This window comes from Callorhinchus milii, unplaced genomic scaffold (genome assembly GCF_018977255.1).
Source record: "Callorhinchus milii isolate IMCB2004 unplaced genomic scaffold, IMCB_Cmil_1.0 Scaffold2, whole genome shotgun sequence".
Classification (NCBI taxonomy): Eukaryota; Metazoa; Chordata; class Chondrichthyes; order Chimaeriformes; family Callorhinchidae; genus Callorhinchus; species Callorhinchus milii.
In genome coordinates, this window is record NW_024704743.1 from 120119910 (window position 1) to 120140145 (window position 20236).

Here is a 20236-nt window from a genome sequence, read left to right on the forward strand (position 1 = left end):
CCTGATGCCTTTCTCCTCCCTTGTTCTGCTGCCTGGGTATATCTAAATATTGTTCTGGGTTTACTTTCTCAATCCCATGTTTTGGTTGAAGTAAACTTTTTATAGATATCCTTTCAAAGAATTTTTTAAAGATAAAATCAGTGTCCCAACTTTTTTCTAATTTTCACCTCTCTTGTATATGCTCCTGGTCGGCCACCTCTACTGTTACCTCCCCTCTATTTCTAATGTCTTTCTGACATGAAAGGTCTATACTGAATACAAATTGTATTTATGGAAGATTAATATCTGCTGCTTTGCCTTAACTGAAAAAAATATGTTGAGTTCTGATGCAACTTATCCATGTGAATCTAATCCTGAATGGAAGTTGGGCACTTTGCTAATCCCTTGTTGGAGGTGTTTTGCTTGAAGTTCTTAGATTTGCAAGCCCACTGAAGAAAGTGCAACCAAATTGAAGGATGTGACATCCGTTTCCTTAAACAGAATACGACTTGCAGCTGTTAGAAATTTGCTGAGTCTTTGACAGCGACTTTTGCCTTGTTAGGTTTTCAACAATGTATTGAGACAGTCAAGGTCGTCTCTCATCTGATTTGCTGCACAGCACCCTGATGAGTTATGTAACTTCTCTTTGTCTCTGATGTAATGGCAGAAGGTCAGAAGCCAAATACAAAATTCACCCTTTAGCATCATTTCATATCCCAAGAATGAGGTTGAATAAAGTGAAACAGTGGTAGCCCAATGCAACTGATAAAAGATTGATACTTTTAGAAAGATTCCCTCTCAGTTTTGTTTTTTTCCCCCTTGAAATCAGCATCCTGCTGCAGTGTGGGCCAGCTGTAATATATCTGTTTCTAGCCTTGCAAAGACATCCACGCTCGCGACTACTTTGCAAGACATGCGCTGGACTAAGCCACAAGAACCCTGAGAAAATCTATGCGTCTGTAATCAGGGAAGCTACTTGGAAACGGTTGTGTGAAAAGTGTGAGTGAAATTTATGAGTCCATTGAGACACTTCAGAGGAAACTAGAAATTTGGAGAAATTGCAACCAGCAGAACCGTCTGCTTTCATAGAATACCTGAGAGCTTAATGTGGTTAATTTAAACCATTTTTAAGTGGATTCAATGATCGCTTCTTGTTTTCCTTGGAAATGTAATTCAGTTATATCTTAGAGTTTTTCCGAACATACATTCCTGAAGAAATTGATTATTATTATTATTAAGTGACCAATTTTTATTCTTTGTGAGAATGTCTGAAGCGGCCAGGGTACAATGCTTCACCTAACAAAGGGACTTCGATCGATTTCCACTTTTGTCGGAAACTTTTTAGAATAAGATAAAGTGAGTGAGTATTACATTGGATCTGACCATGTGAGGAACTAGTTAGTTGTAAGGAGGATTTCACACACTGAGTGGCACAATTGATATCAGCTTCTGTGGAGTCCTGAACACCATGCAAGAAGATCCATTTTTTTTGATAGATGTCCATACTTTCAGCTTGGTACTGAGGTTCACTCCTATCTTGCTGTGCTCGATAAATGAAGGCATCTCATTTAATATGGACAATGATAGGACTTTACAATCTTTACATTTGTAGATATGCAGTTAGCACTCGAGGCATATTTAAATCATTATATAAAGAATGTTTCTTCTACCTGCATATGTTTTTAAAAGATTCATACAATATAATGCGTTCTACTATTTTTGCTTGATATTAAGACATTAACAACAACAAGAAATTCCATTTATATAGCGCCTTTCATGTTGGGAGGACGCCTCAAGACGCTTTCTAAGAGAAGCAGTAATCCAGTTGAAGTGCTGAATTGTCAGAGCCATCATCTTTCATGGGAATTGTTAAGACAGAGGTCTTTTCTTATTCTAGTGGACAATAATAATAAAATAATAATTATTGATAGTAAATAATTAATAATAAACAATAATGTTTATTAATAATAATTCTACATTCAGTACAGAGTCTTTCATGTCGTTAGGACAATGGCTTCTCTTCTAGCCCTCTCATTGTCACATGTGGTGTTCCCCCGGGCTCTGTCCTTGGTCCTCCCCCTTTTAATATTTACATGTTCCCGCTCGGTTTTAGCATCCATAGTCACAAGGTTAACTTCCACATGCGAGTGGATGATACTCAACTCTACCTCTCTGCCTCCACCCTCGACTCCAGGATTACTGCTGCCCTGACGGATTGTCTGTCAGACATGAAGTCCTGGATGAGAGTCAATTTCCTACAATTGAATGTAGACAAGACTGAGGCTCTCCTGCTTGCCTCCCGTCATCATCTCCTCACCTTGGGATGGCAGTATCACTGTTCATGGATCCACTCTCCACCTCAGTAAGCCAGTACAGAACACTGTTGATTTGTTTGACCCTCAAATGTCTTTTAAACCCCACATTCATGCCATTACCAGTTATGCCTTCCCCCATCTCTGCACTACCACTATCTTTCTCCTCAGATTGCTTAAATCCTCATTCATGCTTTTATTACGTCCAGGCTTGACTACGCTAACTTCCTGCTTGCCGAACCTCCCAACTCCCCAACTCTTCCCTCCACAAGTTGCAGATTATTAACCAGGCTGACACACGGTCATTTATTGATGGTCCATCACATTTTAAGAAGAAATTGAAACAATCCCTAGTATCAAAATGTTAGAAACACTGCTGTAGAACATTGCAGCAGAGTTGAAGACTTCCAAGATTCTGTGGGTGGAGAAGATTGTTTTCCACAAAAAACACTAATGGCTAATTAACAACTTTCGACCCATCGGTTGGCGAGTTTAATTAAAAAAAAACGGCTGTGCTGGTGAGGATCTGACAGGTAAAATACTATATATAAGAATGGACTGGTGAAATGTACTGTAATTTTGAAAACACTGGCATTCGACAATTTTGTATAAATAAGAAAATTATTAGAATTAAGATTTTATAGCTGAAATCTTGCAGAACTCCAAAGTAAGACTTGTATACCCTTTAGTTTCATTAAATTATAACACTTTCATAGAGTAAAAGAAAGAGAAATATTGCAAAAGAATGAGAGAAATATTGATATGCTAAAAGTCCACAACGTCCTATAAACGTGACTTGGGTATCTTCTCATTGACGACTGGTTAGCTGATAGTTACTGTGAGCGATTTGACCTACCAGATAGCAAGTATAGGTTTATATTGCTAACATGTATATGCTTAGTCAACTACTATCATCTGTTCTATGTTATTGAGAACAAACTGAACGTCCTGCATTGAATTAGCTTAATTGCAACACAAATAGAGCCCTGCATAGCTATGGTCTTATACAGGAAAGGGAGAGGGTTGGACAGATTGTTCTGTATGATAAACTGAAACTGAATACGGAGGAGAATGGTCTCAGTGCATAATTTGTACTTCCTCTTATTTCATTGTTTGGAGATTTCTTGTCATCTCTTGTGAACATTGCTATGAACTATGTTCTAATGATTTTATGCCTTGCTATATTCCTAAAAGTGTGGATTGTGCTTTTTAAATCAAGATGTTTTACTATAAAAATTTAGGAATGAGTGGGCTATGTTTGTTCTAAATTTGGCTCACCTCACCATTTTGGTGTGATATGCATTTTTTAATGACACTTTAAATGCGGTTTGTTGACTTTGGACAGCCCATGTTTATTACAGTCTGTCAAAGGGAGGGAGACTTGCTGATCAAAGCGAGCAGGGCAGCGCACAGAACCTTTACTTCAAATTCAATTACAGAGTGAAATGAACAATATGACTTTGCTTTTGTGGTTAGAGTAAATTGCGTAAAAAGCTGAACATTTTCTCAGATTTTATTTTGGCGTTGTGTGATTAATGCACTATTTTGTTCTGCAATTTTTTTCCATGGATTACAGGAAATTGTTACAGTTTGAAGCAGTTAATTTATCATCTCCAAATGAGGTAGAATTGGTCAATAATTTGCTGCTCAATTGTGGTAAACGGTTTCTGGAAGCGTTTTGTTCAATCGATACCTTATTAAGCAACATTGCTACTGATGGTATGATCACTTTAAGTACTGTATTTACTTGTTGGTGGGTGAAGAGGTTAGATGGAACTATAAATTAAGGTGGGTCTAAAATGCTGGTTTTAATCTCAGGAGGCCAAAGCTCATGGCTGACTGCTGAATAGTGAACACCAGTACAAGGACTGGAACAGAAACAGATTTGATAATTGGGATCAGTAGCAAAGAATCTTTATTACATGACTTTCCATGCATTCCACTGAGCTGGGACTGCAATTCCCTGAGCAAAGCAAGCAGATGTGTTGTGTACAATACAACAGGTGGCAGAGGTATGTGAATTCATAAGACACCAAAGACATTTCTCTTTTCCTACTTACAGTATATTGCTACCTGGTGGATACTGATCTTGTGGATAGAAGAATAGAAGCATCTTTAGTGGCTTCAGTTTTATTACCAGTAACAGTCAACTAATAAATTATCACCAATGATAACTGAATAAACTATTAAGAATTGGGCTCCACAAGTACTAGTCTCATTCTTCGAAAACTCCTTGGTGACTAATGAGGATCTGAGACATTCTGGGAGTAATAAATTAATAAACCTTTGCAACAGAGATTCAATCTTTATTAATAATAATAATCCTTGCATTTGAAATAGCGTCTTATCACATCATTGAGACGTCTCAAAGTGCTTCACAGAATATATTCTACAGTGAATTGACTATATTTTGTGGGCGAAACGCAGCAGCCAATTGTGCGCAGCAGTGTCCCACAGACAGTCGTGTATTGAGTGACCAAATTATTACTATTTATTTTGACGGAATTATTATCCCCAGAAAGTTATCTGCCAATCGACTACAAACGGGTTCTTACTTACTGCTAGGTAAACAGAGTCGTGTAGAGTAAGGAAACATAACCTAAGATTTCACCCTGCCCGGGAATCAAACCCGGATCCTCTCACTTGAGGACCTCTAATCAATAAGCTACAGGCAGGACTCCATTAAAGCTTTATTGTTCAGACAGTGATGGGGGATATGTTGCTTTCCAAACTAAGGGGTTGTGGTCATGAGGGTATGCAAGTTGATACTATCTTAGTACGGTCGCTGCTAATTTCTTACCATTACATTAATGATCTTTCTGACTTGGAACAAATACAGGCTTGTGCTTGCATTTGTATTTGGCTAACGCACATAAAAAAAATCTGATGCAAATTTCCCCAGCTCTCTCCGTATGATCAAAACCATTCTCTTTTGAAAATAAGCCTGCTTGTCAGGATTTACTGTTGAAAATATGAATCCTAGCTGTGTTTATTTTTCATCATTGATAAATCGTTGCAAAACGTACACAAGTAGTAACGAGTAGGTATGGGCTCTACCTTCCCTAAGGATAGCCTGATGGATGAGATTGAAGGTCAACTCTCAGTTTTCCACTCTACCATCATAATTCGGCACAACAGTGCGTTATTGCTATCCAATATTAATGACCTTATAAGTCTCTTCTATTTAGTATGAACTCTCTAGAGTGAATTGTATAGTTATGTCTTTTGATAAACAGGATTATTTTAAAACTGGGCATTTCAGTGTATAGTAAGTAGTTGAACCAACTTGTACATAATATTTACATTTATACAGTGCCTTTCATATCGGGAAAATATCTTTTAACTTGAAAGCAAAGAAGACTGTTGAGAAAGGCATCATAACATGGGTTACGGTTATGATGTATGTATTTTACAGATCTGTTTAACTCAATCCCATATTGTTTGCGTAATCCTTCATACTGTCTGTGGTTTGTTTCAATGAAACTGCTTTCTTCCCCATGACCTCCATTATTGCCATGATATCAACATCAACAACAACTTGCATTTATTTAAGCACCGTCACTCAGAATAACGTCTCGGAGCACTTCACAATGATGTCAAGCAAGGAATAGGGGGAGATGACCGTAGTTGTGATTGAAGAGGTAGGTTTTATGGTGGGATTAAAGACAGAGATAGGAACAGGAGGAGGCCGTTCAGCCCTTCGATCCTGTTCCGCTATTTAATTAGATCGTGGCTGATCTGTACCTCAACTAATCCTTTCAATTCCAATTTCCCTCTTTCTCCCCATATCCCTTAAAACCCTGACCTACCAAAAATCTATCAACCTCACCCTTGAAGGTATGGATGGATCCAGCGTCCACGGACTTTTGGGGAAGAGCATTACAACAACAACAACAACAACAAGATTCCATTTATAAAGCGCCTTTCACGTCAGGAGGACGTCCCAAGGCGCTGCACAGTTGGGTCATGACCCGAGCAGGGGGGAAATGGTCAGGGTGAGGGGAGGGAAGGGAGGGAGCGAGGAGGGGGAAATGGTCAGGGTGAGGGGAGGGAAGGGAGGGAGCAAGGAGGGGGGAAATGGTCAGGGTGAGGGGAGGGAAGGGAGGGAGCGAGGAGGGGGAAGAGAGTCGAGAGGGGAGCTGAAGGCACGGTCAAAGAGAAAGGTTTTGAGACCGGCCTTGAAGGAGGAAAGGGAGGAAGCGGCGAAGGCACTGGGGGATGGAGTTCCAGAGCCTGGGGGCTGAGAGGCTGAAGGCCCGACCACCGATGGTAGGGCGGTTGGGGCGGGGGACGTGGAGCAGACCGGAGCCAGAGGAACGGAGGGTACGGGCAGGTAGGTAGGGGGAGAGATTTCTATCACCCTTTGAGTGAAAAATGCTTCCTGATTTCACTCTTTAAATGGGACTATTATAGGGGGAGGAGGGTAGAGAGAGGGAGTTCCAGAGGTGCAATGTTTGAGGCCTTGGGCGCCGATGGAGGAGCCACAGTAGGCCAGAGTTGACTGAGTAGAGGGGGTGAGCAGAGTAGCAAAAGATCAGAGATATAGCAAGATTTTAGGGCGAAAAAGGGCGAAAAGTGGAGGACATGAGGCATCAGCAAATGACTCAGGAATCTGATTAGCAGATGACTGTTAGGTTGTGGTATTCAAATGCCTTATGAAGCTGTTAACTGGTGCCAGCACTTCCAACCAGAAATTGTTAAGTATTGAACCACGCATGATTAAATTCAGGCCATATTGCTTGCAAACTGCTTTTTCCATATAAAACCTTGGCAATCTATTTGTGATATCTGATTAACTGGCAGAAGTATGATTTATTGCTTTGCTAATGTTAGCTACTCACCATGTGAATTGCAATCTAAGCAGTAAAACTCCCTCTATGTATCAAATTGTACATGATTTCTGTAGCAAATGAAAAGTTAATCAAGTTTATTTGTACATTTCTGATTAATTCTGTTTCTTCCTTTTACTTTTGATAGCAGTTATCTAAACTATACTACTGTATTAACTGGGCTTTGGACAATTAATTTGGCATTTATTCATTACAAATAGGTTGTGATTTATTTCTCTCATTCAATAATGCTCCACTTCCATATCTTTAACAACAACAACAACTTGGATTTATACAGCGCCCTCCACGCCAGACGGCGTCTCAGAGCGCTTCACAGTAACAGTAACTGCATTTCATCAAAAATACTTCATTAAACATTTACTTCTATCAGTTAATATAATGAATGTGTTCCTTGTCGTCCAACAGTTCTTTCATCCAAATTTTTCAGGAGAGGGTTAATTTAACAGTCACAGCTGCTCTTCCATGAACCAGCAAATCATTAAAAAAAGTTATTGATGGATCATATACAAATGTGGTTCAATATCATGTAATTTCACACACCTTTTAAAAAGGTTCCATTTATGTATAATCAGCACAAGTGAGTCTGGTACCCTTTCATTCTGGTGTGAGCACAATTAGAGGGCCTCAACTATTGTTATTCCAAAGTAGAATGGAAATGCTTTGTTACCAGCCTGCATATAGCTAAGACAATTTGAAGATGAAAAAGCAACTAAATAAACCAGAACTGCAATAACATTAATTGTTATATAATTTGGGCACAGCAACCAACAACAATGAACTGAGCGACCACTTTTTTAATTTGTGGGATTATTGCCTAGGCACGGGGGGAACCCTCTTTTCGAATAGTGACTTTTGGTTTAACAACGTGTGGTGTCCTGTAGCTCAGTGGTGAGAGCACTCGCCCCGTAAGCAAGAGACCTGGGTTCGATTCCCAGCAGGGCGAAATGCTGGGCAAATTTCCTTACTCTACACGCCTCTGTTTACTTAGCAGTAAGTAGGAACCCGGATGTTAGTCAATTGGCGGATCACTTTTACGGGGGTAATAATTCCTTAAAAAAATTAGTCACTTCAATCTACGACTGTTTGTGGGACACTGCTGTGTGTAGTTGTTTCGCCCACAAAATATACAATCAATTCACTTTCCAGTATATTCTGTGAAGCACTTTGAGACGGCACTATATCAAATGTAGGATTAGTATTAATATTATCATCATGGATTGCTGTAATGTGCAGTTTTCAAAATGTGACCAGTGCCTTGGGGTATCCTCCTGACGTGAAAGGCGTTATACAAATATAATTTGTTGTTGTTGTTGTGGTGGGATAAAGAGCCAAGATAGTGTGAGATGTAGTTCAAGTTGCAGTAGAAACATGAAAAGAAATTTAAAGCCCAGAAAATAAGCATTGTAGAATTGGTCCATTGTATAATCTTGAAAGTTTCTTTGTAAATGGAGGTTTGGAGTGCAACTAAAGCAGAAATGGCAGAGATCCATAGCCGGTCAAAGAGCACCTTGAAAAGAAAATTAAGTTTCACGTTTCAGAAATAGCCATTCATCAGAATTAGAGATTTTGGGTTGCAGCTTAGTTTGCCTTTTTACTAAAAATCTGCATCATATTGTGGAATTTCTCGGTTCTGTCCTATCAGTGAAATAACACGTCTTCTAGTCATCATTTCATCTTCTGTGTACCGGGTGTTTCATTTTTTGAATGATGGGAATGCTGACATTGTTTGTAATGAGAAAGTATTACCTGAGAAAATATCTAAATTACTGTTTGAGCCAATTCTCCAGCTCGAACCTATTTTGGCAAGTGTATAAGGCAAGTGTAATCCTGGGAAGAAGTCCATAGATCAGTAATCTTGGGGCACTGAGGCATTCCTCACCAATCAAAGATTGCTTCACTTGCCTAATATTATTCTCTAAGGGTTTTCTGAAGGAAAATGATTTGGGCATTCAGCAATAAAACCTTTTTTTTCCAATTTCTGCCACTGAATAACGAAAATAGGCTGTGCCTTAATGACCTGTTGGCTCGAGCAGTACATGTGTTTGGCTCCGAAGTAGAATATTGTTAGCTTGAATAATTGTCTTCTGATCTTTATTTTTGATTCCACTTGCATGTTGTTTATCTATTTTTTGTCTGGTTTGCTTGATGACATACACAGCAAAGGGCGGAGGAGTAAAAGCTGTGCTGGAATGATGTTCCTTGCTGATTGGCTGTAGTACAATATTGATGTTTTTTCTGTTTGAATACTGTAGCAGTTATTTATATGTTTCTTTGTTAATAATTAACGTCAGTCTCAGAGGACAGTTTTACAAATGAGTTTGAGAGAAGTGAGATCATGTCTTCGTTGAGCGCCGATGCGGTTGACTTTTTATTGAGCATAAATTTCTACAAATAAATAAAATTGGTCATTTGCTTCATGGTTGTTTTGTGGGATGTTGTTGTGTACAAATTGGCTTCTATGTTCAAAAATCCAGTCACTCCACTTTAGAGTAAAATCCTGTGAGGTGCTTTGGGCGTCTTCCTGACATGAAAAGCACTTTAACAAATCCAAGAATTATTATTATTATTGTAGAAAAGGAATACCCTTTGGTTTTTCCCTTTACCAAATCAAGTACAAGCAGCACTGATGGTAGCCTTAACTTTTGAAGCAATACAGTAATGTAAATTATGTCATGTGCTTTGTTTTCACGTGGAACTTTTTTTTTAGTCCCTGGAGGCAGCAGTGTTGGTAGCAATATTGTATTATAACCACTGGCTCCTCAGACTTATTCTGCTTTTCACTGATTGAGCAGACAGATATGGTATTAGTTATTGCTCTCATCGTTGGGTCAGGTTGTGTATTCAAACCTCACACCAGGACTAACTCATAACCTGGGTAGGTATTACTGAGGGAAGTGGAGTACTGTTAGAGGCCCTGTCCTTTGGATGACATCCTTTCTGCCCTTGTTTTGGTAGTTCAGGTGAATGTTAAAGATCCCGTAACACTCTTTGAAAAAGGAACATACAATTCTCTAACCAATATACTTTCCTCATTCAAATCTTGTATTGGAATTTGTATTGGAATAACGTTACTGAAGCGCAACTCTCGCAATGTATTGGAACTGAAGGGCAGTGCTGTTGTATAATCTGGTTTTCAATTGTGTAAGGCTCCAATTGTCAGTGTAGGGACTGGATCAAATTAATGTAGATCTTTATTGGTACCGTGCCTGCTGGCGAACTTTGGACAAACCGGACTGATTGACACTTAAATAAATTTCTGCAATCTGGTTTCCCAGAGACTCAAATAACATCATTACACAGATTTTATTGGAGGGCCACTGACTTGTGCATGTGAACCTTGAGGTAAGAACTTACACTGTGTTGGTCACAAATATTGCAAACTACCTGAAAGAAAAAGCAACTGTTTCTACTTCAACTTTCAAAAGTCTGCTGCTGTATGTGGTAGCAGAAGCACTATAGACCATTTACTTGGAGCTGAATAATACAGATATATTATGGGGTGCTGCTTTTATTCTATGTGTGAGAAAGTAAAATTTGCTGCATTCTTATCTCTCCCCCTATTTTAAAAAAAAAGAGGCAACTGGATTTAAGTGTTTTAGCTCATGTTGGGTAACTGCAGAGTTAAACATTGATCCCACACAACAACTCCAATTTGCATTTATATAGCACCCCCTCACGCAGGTAACGTGTTCCTAGCTGCACAAGCAGGAAGCCTGCTACATAGTGCTTGGAATAACAAGCTATGCAGTTTTAGCGGGTTGAACTCCAGCAGTACTCCAACACACAGCTTAGGGTCCCCAAACTTTGGGTCTCATCAACCTGCACCATGCGAAAAACACTATGGGTGGAATAATATTTTTGTGATCCAATCTAGTTTAATAATAAATAAAAATTAACAGGATATATTTCTTCTGTGACATTATTTTACATGATATGTGAAGTAGGACAGACACTTTCCTTACTGCAATGAGGAAACCTCTCCCCCTCCCCCCCATTCTCCAGCCAGCCAAAGGCTAGAAGATTTTGTTCTAAAACGATCAACGTTTTTGACAAAAAGCAAGGAAAGAACTTCATCGCTCACTGTTGATGGAGTTCACAGCCTTGGATTTGTACGTCTTGTTCGACCTACAATTGCAGAATCATAAGAGTTCACTTCTCTGGAGTCTGATATGTGCTAATTGAGGCTATTATTGATTTCAAGATGACAGCATTACAGGGCTTATATTTAATTACGGACAGTTATACAAATGATTTGTATGAGCATTGCAAATACTAATTCCTTTTAATAATTGAAACAATCCCTAACTACATTTAGCAGAACTAAATTTCTAGCCCAAAATGATTGTTTGCTCACAAAATACACAGTAAATCCACTTTAGAGTGTATTCTATGAAGCGCTTTGTGACGACATAACGCGTACCAAATGCAAGTATTATTATTAAATTAACTTTTATTTCATATTTATTACCAGTTTTACTTCAAATCTGAATTAATGTTTAACCTTAAATATGGCTGGATATCAGGACAACAGAAACACCACTATATTTGTGCAAGGGCAATTTCTTTACATTGGAATCATCCCTGAATTTGGCATGAAAATATGAGCTCTCAGTAGCTCAGAGATCTTCTAATATAAACGGGTGGTTAAGAAGGTGTATCAGTAACAGCTCCGGAAACTCTAGTTAATACAGAACCAGAAATATGCTTGCTTCAGCTGGGATGACATGTGAAGATAAATACACTTGTATCAGTTTATAAAGGGTTAACTTTTTTTCAAATGGGGCTTAGATTTAAGAACCAATCTCATTATCAACTGGAGATGTGCAGTCAGATTTAAGCAGTATCTTCAATGTTCATTCGCAAATAAAGCAAGGCTTGTACTTCAAAAAAAAATTCTTTTAAAAAAAATCTTTCCATCACTTATAAAATATTTATATAAGAATAAGCCTTGCATTTGAAATAATGCCTTACCATGTCGTTGAGACAGGACAAGACATTAGTATGTCTCATTGAACGTTGATAGCACTCTGGGACACTACCCTGCGTGAGTTGCTCTACATAAAGGCAAGCTGTTGTTGTTGAGGCATCTCAAAGCACTTCACAGAATGTATTGTGAAGTGGATTGACTGTATTTGTGGAAGAAACTCCTCAAGGACACTACCCTATGTGAGGGACGCTATATAAATGCAAGTTGTATTTAAATAAATACATTATTGTGGAAAAATTCTGCCAAAATAATTAAATGAAATAATAGCTGATAAATCTGTAAAGTTATACTGTTCGATTTTATGGCGGTGTTTCATTGCTCTTTTATTGCCCCAAACCGTACAAAGTTTAATCATTCTTTTAAAGATCTTTTCAGAGTACCTCAGTTTTCTGACCTGAAGTAACATTTTATTACACCTTTTTTTAAAAGAAAAGTTCATAAACTAATCCAATGGAAATTCTCATCATATAATAACTTTCTATGGCCTTCAACTTCAACACCCTGCTACTTGTTCGCCTAAAGATTAAGATAACTTTTTTATGGTTACAAGTTTGTTAACGAACCATAACTTTACCATAATTTTACAAAAATACAGCACCTGCAACAAAACTGTTTGCCCACTGTGATATGATGTTAACATGATTATTTGTGTATCCCTGTGTGTGTGTGTAGATAAGATAAACTGCAGTGAATCGAGGGCTAGATTTGTGAGCTGTTTGGGTGAATGGATGTGGATGACAAGGGTTTATGAGAACTACGGCATGTTTACAGCTTCTTGTGGACCTAACGTTCAAAGGTTTTTTAGTCCAAAGATTCCGGTTTACAGTAGTTAATAGGTAAACAAATCTGTTAATTAAATTTCTAACAACAGTAGTGATTAAAAGGTTGCTACCAGTATTTAGACCAGACCCTTCTGTTGGTTTTGCTTTGGAGGATTGCCAGTTTACCGGTGATCTTGTTGACTTTTTTGCCAAAAGAAATCAAAATAAACTTCGTGTTATTGAGTACATTGAGTAAATGGTTTTGAACAAGTTGAATATTCAGCATAAAAATACCAACATTCTTCACACCATCGTTTAAAGACCTTTGCTCATAAATTATCAGCCACAATAACGTATAAGAAGATCATTTAAATATTTAACTGAGAGAGGCAATGCAGTTTCCTTTAGATTTGGTTGCAGTTTGGTACAATATTTACATTGTGGAGATAAAATCTCTGGCTTAAGGCTTGTAAGCACGCCGTATTATCCCGCATTTTAGATGCGGTGATTATCATTATCCAATAGAAACCCAGCATGATATTAACTTTGATAGATTTCAAACTTTTCCTCCTTCAAGGCTGGTCTCAAGACCCTCTTCTTCGACTGCACCCTTGTCACCCTCCTACCCTCCAGATTCCAACCTCCAGCTTCGATCCAATCCCCTAACTGTCCAGTTTCATGGGACGTCCTCCTGACCTGAAAGGCACTATACAAATGTAATTTGTTGTTGTTTATTTTCTTTAGGTGGGAATCGAGTTGAATCTTGCTCAGATAGGTGAATATTTGCATTGTCCAATGTCTATTCCAGTTGTTGAACTACTGAAATCACAAAACACTTATAAAATATGTAGTTGCTGGCAGTAATGCCTTTTTAATTTGTTAAACAAAATGAGTTTCATTGACACTTCACCTAAAAAGTGCTGTTGTCTTCTTTGGGACAATTGTTTGAGGCCCTTTCGTATTATCTTAGATTGGGTTCTAATCTGTGATATTTGCAAACAAAATTTTTTATGTTAATTGCAACTTCTATTTGTGAAATTCCTGCAAATTACTGCAAATCTCAAGTTAGCAAAGTTTAAAATAACCTGAGAACAAAACACCATCAGGATACTTGCAAGAGCAGAGTTTCTGTTGTGGAGTGTGCTATCTCTCCCCAGGATGAGGGGAACTGCATGGTGAGGAAATGCAACATGCTTTGCTATACCTGGACAACACAGATAGAAATTGGCAGAATCCAGGGCATTAGGGACCACAACATGTGAATTAGATACAGCTGGAAATGAACCTTCTAAACCTATACAGTTTCCCATTTATAATAATCCTTGCATTTGGTATAGCGCCTTATCAAGACGGAAGGACGTCTCAAAGCGCTTCACAGTATTTTACTGTGAGAATGGAATGTCTGTATTTTTGTAGGTGAACACTGCAACCGAATTGGGCAAAGCAATATTCCACAAGCAGCCATGAAACGAATAACCGATTTTAGTTGGGAATTGTTGGCCTGGACACCGGGAGAAACTCCCTTCTCTTTTGGTATAGTGCCGTGAGATCTTTAACATCCTCCTGAATAGGTGGACGGGACCTTGGTTTAATGTCTCATCCGAAGTACAGTATCTCTGAGAATGCAGCCCATCCACAGCACTGCATTTGAGTGTCTTCCTAGACCATGTGAGTTCAAGTCCCAACATGGGATTTGAACCCACAACCTTCTGACTCCGAGACGAGAGCGCTAACACTACGCCAAGCTAACACACTTAAGCTATAAGGGAAACTGGTAAGCTTGTCATTGTTCCATTCAGACAGTGGAGGCCAACCCCATGGTCTGCCCTCCAAAAGTGGCCCCCGGGAGCGTCAAGAAGTGGCCCGCCGAACATTTCCACCAGTCTAGGTAAATCTGTGTTAAATCAATATTTTGTTTCCAGTAGCTGCTGAGTAGCAATATTTATGGTATGTCCATAAATCAAGAAATATTCAGTCAAGAAAAATGTATTTGGTTGGCCGACCAAAACGTTTGGCCACCACTTCATTCGGAAGATGCTCCCTGTTATGGTGTTAGTTTACAGGGGTCATGTAGGAACTAACCCATACCCCATCGCCACCCAGATGAATGCATCATTTTCAAGTAGTGACGCAAAGCTGACAATCAGTAGATATCAGCTGATACCACCGAGAGGAAAGCTTACTATTTTAAACTCTTTACTGCATCGATAAAACAATGTGCCCTTTGAGCCGTTGCTGAATTCACTCATTGAAGAGCTGTGAGTTTCTGGCCAATGTTTCCTGTTTTGAGACAGTTTTACAAGCAATCAAAATAGACCTGACTGCATTTCACCCATTAGAATTTGAATTTTTGATTAGTTGACAAGTCGATCTTTCTTAAAGCTATATTTCACCCAGTCGAAAATCTTTTTTGAAAACACTTCATTTCAATTCCAAATTGGATTAAGGGAGCTGGAAGGAAAAATAAAAGCAAGTCCAAGCTTTAAAGACTTGTGTTTTCCCCAAAAATCCCCATTAAAATGTAGTATCGGGCAGTTTAGGTACAGGAAAGTAAAATTTATCTTGCGAACAAAAAAAAGGAAGTGGGTAAATTGTTTTGAACATATGGTTCGCAGTTAATATTTAAATTTGAGTTCTTTTTATAATAGTACTTTTAATATTTCTAGTGTTAGTTTACGAGCTGAAAATGTGCAGAATCCCTTGCTTTCAGATGGGATTTCTTGGACCTTCTGGGAGACTAAGTGACAAATTGCTATAAACAGCATTCAGACAAGGATATTATATATTGAGATACATCATCTATAAATTAGAGCAAGTTATTCTCGTTTGTATAAATCATTGCTGAGGCCCAATCAGGAATATCATGTACAGTTTGGTCACCCAACCTTGAAAGAAGATTAATGCATTGGAAAGAGTTCATAGAAAACAAACAATTGTGAGATTTAGGGCTTTATGAAGAGGGATTCATATCATAGCTACTGGAGTAGTTTTCACTGGAGTAAAGAAAAATGAAAGAACTTGCATTTTTATAGCATTTTATCATTGTTGAAATGCCTCAAAGTATTTCACAAGTAATTACTGTCTAGTGTTGTGATTATTTTTGTAGTCTAACATAATGTCAGTAATTTGGTTTGGCCAACTAGGTACCTGACACGGAAAACCATCAACATGCTTATGATTATCTCTCGCCTCAAATACTACCTCTATGAACGCATCTGTGGCCACCTCCGCTTCTCCCCCTCCCTCCTCTTCCTAAGAATCTCTGCCCCCAGAGATTGGTCTGCCCCTCCATGTTCTATTGCTAAACAGGCTGTCTGGTTATCATGAGCAGTGCCCTGAAGTACGGCAGTCCTGCCTGGCACAGGAACCGGATGACTGAGACCGCTCAGAGGGTTGATTTGATTTTTTAAAAATTGCCAATCACAACAACTTGGAGCCAGCTCATCCCCAGCCAGACCCTACTTACCTCCATCCAAGTATGATAAACAGCCACCATAAACAGTCAATGATAATATACGTTGGAGGATTGTAGATCAGAATATCAGGAGTTCCCTTCTCCTTTCGAATGATGATGGGATCTCAACAGGGAATCATGGGGTATTGAATAATATCCAACTGAACAAGAAAATTGAAAAGAGAAGAGGTCTTGGGTTTATTACATAAAAAGAAATGCATATTGTGAATGAATAATTGTGACATGCAAAATTAAAAAACTTGAATCAAGACTTGAGTTAAGAAACATGTATTCCTGCAGAGTAATGAGTATACCCCAAGCTAAATAGTTAATCCTGTATTGAATGATCTTCAAAAAGGAACTGGATAAATATTTGGATAGAAACAGAATTGAGGATTATCAGGGTAGAACACTATGTGGAACATGTTAGCTTCTGAGTTTTGGGGGACTGTATGTATAAGTTTTGTGCCATAGAAATGTCATGTCAAGGAAGGCCAATGCCAGAATGTCATAAGTGTCATAAGATTAAGTTTGGGATGACTGTGTGGGACACTGCTATGCACAATTGGCTGATGTGTTTTGCCCAAAAAATGTACAATCAATTGACTTTACAGTATATTCTATGAAGCGCTTTAAGATTCTCAATGATGTAATAAGGCACTATATCAAATTATAATAATATTATTATTATTATTACTTGGTGCCTACTTTGAAGCCGTTTCACACAGTAGTCTAGTCACTGGAACTTCTGGAAAGAAAAGAGCCACGTTGCAAAGTATATTTTGTATGAACATAAGTTGGGGGTGGAGGGGATGGGGGGGGGGGGGGGGGGGAGAGAATGTTGATGATAGCCCTTGCTTCTTGGAGAAACTCCACCGTTTTGTAAACTCATAGGCTTATTTTTCCACAATGCTGGCTCCTGATCAAGAGTACCTACAGTATATTTATGGAGTAGGGGTGAAGGGTCAACGAGAAACACACTTAACCCTTTAGCTAACATTGAAGAGCATACTGGTTTTATGCATTTAATTTACAACAGATACTAAGAACAAAAGATTTAAAGAACTGGATTAAATAAAATTGACCCTTTCTCCTTCCTCCCGAAGAAACTTGCAGTGCAAGGATTAATTGGGAGCTGATAGAGGCAACTTTACTTCTTATCCTGCTCATATTTTACAAGGCCGTAAAGAGTGTTAATAACATTGAAACAACCAAACGATTACAAGTTAAATATTGCAACTCGACGCTGCATAATGTTGCAGCTGCATTTTTATGAGCTTCCTCTAAAGTTAGAGCAAGCTACTGTTTCTCTCCAGTATTTGCTTTTCTTTAAAAGCGCTTTGAGATGTCGTCCTAATGTTCAAGACGCTACATAACTGTCATTTGTTTTGTTTTATATTGTTAGCGCCTTTCATGTCGGGAGGATGTCCCAAGGCGCTGGACAGAGTACAGCATTTCAGACTATTGATATAAGCTACTATTAATACAAGATCAAAACAGCTTTATTTTATGCTGGAGTAACAGGCTTATTATCATTTTGCCTTTTTTGAGAGCAGTTCAAACACAGTATTGGAGTTTTGCTGCCTATCTTGCTCTGTGGTCAGCCTGGAGCTCTGACCACAGTATTATTATGTAAATGCAAATAATAATAATATTAATAATAATCCTTGCATTTGATATAGCACCTTATCATGTAAATGTGGCATTCAATTGCACACAGCCATGTCCCTCAAACATTGAGTGACCAAATTATTATTTAATTCATTATTTTGAAGTGATTATTACCCCAGGAAAAGCGATCTGACTAAGAACTGGGTTCCTATTTACTGCGAGATAAACCAAGCCGTGTGGAGTAAGGAAACTAGCCTAAGTTTTCACCCTGCCCGGGAATTGAATATGTGTCATCTCGCTTGCGAGGCGAATGCTCTAACCAATAAACTACAGGACTCCACCTGCATGGGCACATCTCTGTTTCCTGGCATTTTTAATATTAGAAAACTATGGTGTGACCGATCTGTCCAATGGACTACCTAAGAACATTTTGAATTTTAAATGCTCCCTTTAAGTGTGCAACCAGTACAAATGGTCTCGCACCATTTCTGGTACATTAATTACAACAACAACAAAATTATACTTGTAGAGCGCCTTTCATGTCGGGAGGATGTCCCAGGCGCTGATTAACCAATTAAGTGAATTATATAGAATAATATAATATTCCCTGCATATGATATTGTGCTTTTTACATCGGGAGGACATCTCACAGTGCTTGTCAGGATTTACTGTGTAGTGACTGCATATTTTGGAAGGTAATATATATTGCTTGGTAAGATAGAACGTAATTGATGAGATAGAAGGTAAATATGTCTTTACTTAAGGTTTCATAACAATAAGTAATCCTGTTTTAGATTTCATGGTTAAGGTTTTGAAGCATTTGTGTTAAATGGGTCATTAATAACTTCCTGGGCCAAACTAATTATTCATTGGAATTAGGAAAGAAACCTATTTCGCGGCTAATGTATCAATTCAATAATGTAAAACAATTCACTGCATTTGTAGCTAAATAGCATAAATATTGTCTCCTTATCAAACGTGATTTATTTTTAAAACATACATGCGGTATACCACTCAAAGGCTCCGTTTTGCCCAGTAGAAATGATGAATCACCTGACCAATCTATTAGACCTGCATATACATTGGAAAATGTGTCTTTGAATACTCTCAATTTCTCTTTAGAAACAGGTGGTGGATGAATTGATGACTTATGGTCCATTCTGTGATGGTTGTAGGATATGGGTTTATATGAATGCAGTTACACTCGTGTTAAGTCTTTACTTTTATCTGTTGACCTCTCTTCCATGAATTGGGTAGAAAGCATATTATTTATGGCTCCTTTAGTAACAGAGATCTCAAGTAACATATCCGTCATTATAAGGCATCTATCTCTCTTCAGATCATGGTTTTTATATGGGTTCTAAAGACCCTCTCGATTGTAACAAAGAAAAGAACGTAAAATATTGGTTGTCAAGTTACTTTTATAAAGCTGCTGTAAATCTGTGTGAGGAGCAAGCGGTGGTTTCGAACAAAGCAGTTTTCTCTCTGGGGGGGATATTTCACCATAAAATTGTAAACCAAGGGAAATCACTTTTAAATCAATGCTCTCCTAGAATTGTGCACTGTTTTACTTCAGGTTGTTTGGAATCGGACAGGCATTTGTCACTGGTTGGTTTTTAATATGTCCGCTTTACTTGAACGCTGTTCCAGGTGCAAGCAATTAGGAGAAGGTGGTATATAACTTCAGTCTTTTGCATTCGAAATGGTGGGTGATTGACTCAGTGCCTGCAGTAAAACTGCGATATAACTTATCCATGTTCAGCATTATTAATGTTACAATACCTGGCATATCTTCTGGAGCTGAGAACATGGTGTGGATCAGTGGCTACCAATATGAGACCGTTTCAAAATGGTAACCCAGTAGACTCAGTAGGGAACCCAGTGGACTGGGCTATTTTGCACTTATCAGTGAGATGTCCTTATCAGTGGGTTTGAGATTTTGCTGACCATTGTTTTAAAGGTTAAAAAATGACAAGTGTCAAAAGTGTCAGCCTGACTCTAATGGTAGCGCTCAAGCCTCTAAGTCAGAAGGTTGTGGATTCAAACGGCATGTCAGGACTTTGAATTCAGTCTAAGCTCACATTCCAAATCAGTGTTGGGGTCGCGTTGCATTGTCAGAGTTGCTGCCCTTCACATGAAATCTGCTCTTTAAATCTGTTCAGGTGGATGTTGAAGATCCCGTGGGACTATTCGAAAAGAGAAGGGAGTTTCTTCTGGTGTATTGGCTGACAATCTCACAGATAAAATTGGTCATTCACTCCATGGCTGTTTCTGGGTCATTA

The 20236-nt window shown here is 38.5% G+C and overlaps 1 protein-coding gene and 1 non-coding gene across 4 annotated transcripts in view; both read left to right on the forward strand.

Annotated features, from left to right (window-relative positions):
• stk3 (serine/threonine kinase 3 (STE20 homolog, yeast)) overlaps positions 1-20236 on the forward strand; it is a 232900-nt gene that overhangs the window by 79729 nt on the left and 132935 nt on the right. The window lies entirely within an intron of this gene.
• On the forward strand, positions 8013-8084 carry trnat-cgu. The gene has a single exon. It is a non-coding gene; the product is annotated as a tRNA-Thr (tRNA).